This window comes from Sorex fumeus, unplaced genomic scaffold (genome assembly GCF_029834395.1).
Source record: "Sorex fumeus unplaced genomic scaffold, SorFum_2.1 ptg000008l, whole genome shotgun sequence".
Taxonomy (NCBI): Eukaryota; Metazoa; Chordata; class Mammalia; order Eulipotyphla; family Soricidae; genus Sorex; species Sorex fumeus.
Window position 1 is genome coordinate 79,385,042 of NW_026606065.1, and position 6,347 is coordinate 79,391,388.

Genomic DNA, 6,347 nt, shown 5'->3' on the forward strand with positions numbered 1-6,347 from the left:
TTTGTCTCTTGTATTCAATAAAGTAGACAGGAGTCATGTGAAACTAGGAAAAATATACTGAAAAGTTTGTTTTGTGTAACAGATATTAGCTTACAAAATTTATGTGACAATGACAAGTAAATTGGTGATTAACTTATATTTTATAAAGAACACACTGTGAATATAGACTGTGTCTTTAAAATCGCATGATCATGTAACCTCAGTTTTTAGCTTTATTAGGTGAGATACCAAGGAAAATCTCTACAGAACAGAGAAGCAGCTCTTGCTGTTACCACAGACCCAGCAAATGTTGTCCTTCTACTCTTCACCCCCTGTCCTTCATACTGTAAGGCTGAAAGCACCTTCAATGACAGTAATCTGTTCAGAAGAGTCAGGAGTGTGGGAAGGGTGGAGTGCACATAAGAACAGCAATTGACTGTGAGACTTTGGAGTCAATTCAAGGCCTTAAATACCATCATTAGGGGTGTAGACTATTCCCAGATAAATCTCCTTGCTTGCTTCCTCTTGACTTCCTCTCTAACACTTGTCCAGGGGGGTCATCACAATCAGATACAGCCAAAACAACACTAACTTCCCCCAAAACTTCTCCCTGGTTTCCTCTCAGGAGACTCACCTGCCACTTGATGATAATCTCATAATTTATTATCAGAGAGATTAGCATAAATTAAAACCAGATATCATTCTCTTTAATCAGCCACTCCCCCACCCCCACCAGTAGCTGCCCTTAAAGTAAAAAAAAAAAAAAAAAATCCAGAATCTTTACCTTATCTCAATGCCAGGACAGGATCTGACTCTGTTCACTCTCCATAAATCCCAGCCCTCCTGCAGGCCTGGAATCTTACAACCCGAGGTTCTGTTCCAGTTCTCTGCCTGGAAGGCTCCTCTCCAAATGATCTCACACGTGACACCTACCTTTTGTTTTCTGCCAGGCTGATGAATTACTTCCTCAAAGGAGACTTTCCTCCTTCTCTTGAGGTATTTCCCTGCTTACTGTTTTCTTCATTTGCATTATAATACCTCTCACTTCCTGATATATTCTACTCCCTTCATCCCCACCCTTTTTTATGTATTTTTTAAATGAATCACTGTGAGATAGACCTTTACAAAACTGCTTGTGATTGGATTTCGGTCATACATACACCCATCCCTCCACCAGTGTACATTTCCCAGCACCAGTGTCCCCAGATTCCCTCCCATCACCCCTTCTCCCCAACCCCTGCCTGCCTCTATGGTAGTCCCTTTTCTTCTCTCTCTCTCTCTCTCTCTCTCTCTCTCTCTCTCTCTCTCTCGCTCAGCATTGTGGTTTTCAATATTGATATTGAAAGGTTATCAAGAATATCCATTTACCTACTTTTAATCCTTAGATCTTGTCCAGCGTGATCATTCCCAGCTATTATTGTCATACTAGTCTCTTCTCTCTTACCTACCCTCAGCCCCCCACACTTGTGGTTAGTTCCAGCCACTGACCAGTCTTCCTAACCCGTTTTCCCTGGCCATGGTTATTAGTCTTCTACTATATATATATATGTATATATATATTCACCATAAATGAATGTAGTCATTCTATATCTGTCCCTTTTCTTCTGACTCATTTCATTCAGTATGATAATCTCCATGTCCATCCACTTATAGGCAAATTTCATGACTTCATTTTTCCTAACAGCTGTATAGTATTCCATTGTGTAGATGTGCCATTTGTCTGTTCTTGGGCACTCGGATTGTTTCCAGATTCTGGCTATTCATCCCCCATTTTTAACACCAGCTCCCTGATAAATGTTTCCTTGTGTGCTCCTCCTTGTCAGGTCATATCCACTATGTCAAGACTGTGTGTGGGGGCTTAATTAAAGGCATAGTCTGAATGAACATAGCTGTTTAATCTCCTAGGGCACCCAGGGAAGGCCCCAGAGGCTCTCCGCCTCACACATGCCCAGGTTCGGAGGGCCTAGGCCACTCCCCCAGTCAGGGCAGCCCTTGCCATGGGGCAGACAGTGGAGGAAATGAGGGCCAACCCGGGTGATTGATCAGTTGCCAGTTGCCGTTTATTCCATTCTCCCCACGGACCTGTTCCAGTCTCTCTGAGCTCCCCATTCTAGTCTCACACTGCCCCTCATTCCCATCTCCTCCTGTCTCTCCCGCTCATCTCTCCACGCTCCATCTCACAGCCTGGGCTTTCTCTCTCTCCACGTGCCTGCTCCTGTATCCTTCTACATTCTCCTCCCTCTGTCCCCCTTGCTAGTCTCTCCGCACTCCATCTTGCTACCCTGCTCTCTCTCATCTCTCCCAACACTCTCATCTCTCTCCTACTCCTGCTACACCCAGTCCCAGTTAGGTAGCAAAGTCAACATAAGAAAGCCCTCCCTGACTGCCCATCAGGCTCAAGGGTGAAAACACCACCTAGGCATCTTTCTCTTCTCCTTAGTCCAATAACTTAATTAGCATCTTAATTAACATCTTAATTCTACTTCCTAATATTAATTATTTTGTATTGACACAGTAAGAGATACATTGAGGCTTGTCGGGTGGCTTTCCTGGGAACATCTCGCCAAAGACTCAGGCTACAGTGCTCAGACCGACCAGATTAATCTTTCCTAACCCTAGCAGGGTCCAAATCCAGTTATTGCTTTTTGGATCATGACAGCATTTGTCCATGACCGAGCTCTTAACTTACAGTTAAGCATTATGGCACTTTGACCAGGCCCATTTCGATGCCAGGGTAGCACATAGCTCACCGCTTGCCCTGGGTTCATCTAGTCCCTCGTCGGGACCCTGCTTTTGGGTTGCTAGGAAGAAAGGGCAACTGAGGTTTAAGTCGAGAGAATAGATGCCCAGGAGGTAAATATCATTGAGAGTCAATTAATTCCCACTTTACAAAAGCATAGCATCTACTGTCTTCTTGAACCTATACAAAAAGGATATTGTTCTGAATTAACTATGCAAAGGACTTAAGGAGAAGAGGAAGAACAATATTTACAAGTCAACAGAGCACAAAAAAAAGAAGTTACAAATAAACACAGAGGAATGGGAGCTCTGTGATGAGAGTAACCCAATAAACCTAAGCTCGCTTTGGCAAGGCGGAAAGGACAAACCAATGTTATCCTACACATATACATGTTGGAGATAGAGCCAAGAGTTACAGAACTGACATCCATGATAGATACTACTATTTCCTAAGAGAAACTTTTCCCCTCAATAAATTACAAACGGACAGAAATAAGATGTTAAATTTTTATCTCAAATCACTGGATTTTCTGCAGTCCTGCCCAGAAAGGCGAGAATGGGGTAAAAATGATACGAACAACTGAGGCAACAAATAGGTATTGATAAGGATCTTAGACACTCTAATGGTAAAGGCCCTCCCGTTGATCGTCGATTTGCTGGAGCGGGCCCAGTAACGTCTCCATTGGAGACTTTGTTGTTACTGTGTCTGGCATATCGAATACTCTCGGTAGCTTGCCGGGCTCTCCGAGAGGGGCGAAGGAATCGAACTCGGGTCTGCCATGTTGGCCGCTTGTAAGGCGAACGCCCTACCGCTGTGCTATCGCTCCAGCCTCTAATGGTTAATTTTTATTTATTTGGGTTTATCAAACACACCCAGCATTGCTCAGAGCCAGCTTACTCCTGGCTCTGTGCTCAGGAATCACTCCTGATGGTGATCAGGGAACCACATTAGGTACCAGGGGTTGAACCTGAGTAAGCAGTGTGCGAGACAAGTACCTTACCCACTGCACTATTTCTCCAGCCTGTAATAATTAAAAACAAATGTAATGAGTTTGCTAAGGAGGCTAGCTGAGAGTGGGATGGGGCCTCAAGACATTGGTGGAAGGATGCCGACATGAGTGTGTGGATGTGGATTGGAACACTGTAAGCCTGATACTCTATCATTAACGCAATTGTAAATCACAGTGCAAAAAAGGAAGGAAGCAAGGAAGGAAGGAAGGAAGGGAGGGAGGGAGGGAGGGAGGGAGGGAGGAAGGAAGGAAGGAAGGAAGGAAGGAAGGAAGGAAGGAAGGAAATAAGGAAGGATCCTTGGGTTCTCTTGATTTGGTGTCCTCCATTCTAGCACATTTTGAACTGATGTAGATAAGGGAGTGGAGTGGAGAGAGAGATGGAGATAGAAATAGACCTATCACTGCCAAACTGCACAGACTCCAAATGTACTGCTGCACAGTGTCACGGGAAAGGGAGGTAACTGCGGAACTTGGGGTCTGAAGTACTTGTCTTTCTCCCTTGACCTCGGTCTCACCTTATGCCCCATTTCCCTTTGTCATGCATCTTTCTTCTCCCATCATTTTGGAGTTTAATCACAAAGAAAACCATAATTGTTTTTATCAAAAGTTCAAAACCACAGAAACCAAAATCATAGATGAAGCGTTTCATCTCTCATGATTAAGCTCCACCAATATGACTCCATTTCCAGAAATAACATAGTCAACCATCTTATAACTTCCAGGCCTGTGTCTATGGATTAACACACACAAGCACACACATCAGAAGACATTTTTCTTCCTTTTTTGTACACACATATGGGCTCATTCTTGGGATTCTATAACCTTTATTCTTTTTCTCTCACCAATAAGTCTTGCTGTACATTCTTATTAACTGTCTTACCACCTTCAGAATTATAAAAGTAATTCAGTTAGCTAGGTTTCTATTTGAGAGAACTTAGTTTCATTTTTTCTTAATTACAAATATATATATATATATAAATGACCTCATTATTCTTGTGTCCTGTGTTGACTTTACTAGACTTTTGCTCTAATAACTGGAACTAGTAAGTTGCAATTCTAGATCTGAGTAACCTCATTAACTTGCAATATCCAAGATAACTAAGTTGTATAAATCATGTTGTACTTGCAATTTTCTACCATGGATTTTTTTTATGGAGGAGGAATTTTTACAGATATGAAATTATGGATCTGAAATTTACAGATATGAAATTTCAACAAATGGTAATATTGATACAGTGTTTATTTTTTTATTTATTTATTTTTTAAATTTATTTCTTTATTGAATCACTGTGGGAAAAGTTACAGAGCTTTCGGGTTTAGGTCTCAGTCATGTAAATATCAAACACATTTCCCTTTACCAATACTTATTTTTAGCCGCGAACCCCAATAAAACCCCACCTCCCACCCCTCCCAATTCCTGTGAGGCAGATGAGTTCTAGTTAATACTCTATCTACTTTGACTAGATACATTGTTTCGATAGAAGATGTACAATTATTGTTTACAGTTTACGACCCCCCCCCCCCAATCAGACATGCTGAAACAGCGTTGTGAAATGATTTGCTTTCTACAACTTGGTTTAAGAATAAAATGATGTTGCACAGCCGCAATAGCGGCCGCGTGGTTTTGGATTTCTGCTATTTTACTTATTGACCCTGGAAGAATTTCTATTAAAAGTTAGATAGTTAAGAGATTGGTTTCTGTGCCCTGGAGTCGTGGCCGGAGAGCCGTGCCGGAGAGCCGCTCGTGGGGGGCAGCTAGCGACCTCGGTCGGGCGTGAAGGACGGACCGGAACGCCCCCCTTCCCATGAGGTCCCTGCCGCTCCCACCACCCCCGGCTCAAACCTGCTGTCCACAAGGCTCCCGTGCGGCCGCCATCTTTCTTTCCAGAGAGGAGCGGGCGAGCGGGACAACACCCTTTCCCCTCCGGGCAGGCATGATACAGTGTTTATTTTTAACAGAGATAAGAGTTAACAGTTCAATGAGACTGGCCTTTGGACCAATTCATGAACTTCCCATATATAGAACTGACCTAACTGTATTGAGCAAAAAACATACTTCCTTATACAAGGCAATTTTTCAGAAGCAGATCCTTTCTTCACTTCCTTCTTGAAAGGTGTTCTTGCTTCACCTAAATAGCCACAAGTGCTGGTTCTGCCTTATGCAAATGAGGGCGCATTCCACCGAAATAAATCCATCAATATTAAAAACTATGTCTAAGCTCAGAGATGAATCAAGACAGGGAGGAAAGAGATGTTCTAATTAATAGACACAGAGGAGAAAGCAGGACCATGGGGTGTAACTTAAAGGTCTTAGTGTATGGCTTTTTTTTTTTAAACAGAAATCCTGAGTTTAATACCTGGCACTACTTGACCTCTAGGCATCCCAAGATGCACCCCTGGAGGCCTGCAAGCAACACCAGTTGTGGTCCTGGAGGATCCCCAAACACTGCTTTCTTGGTCTCTCTCATTCAACCACCAGCTCCAATAGCCAAGTATCCCTGGGATCACTCCCTCCCCTGAGCACTGCTTCAGATTCCTCTCCCTTTAAAAAAAGAAACACAAAGGATGGGGTAGCAAATTGCAAAGCTGAACACCATGTCAAGCTAGGCTTTCCTCCTA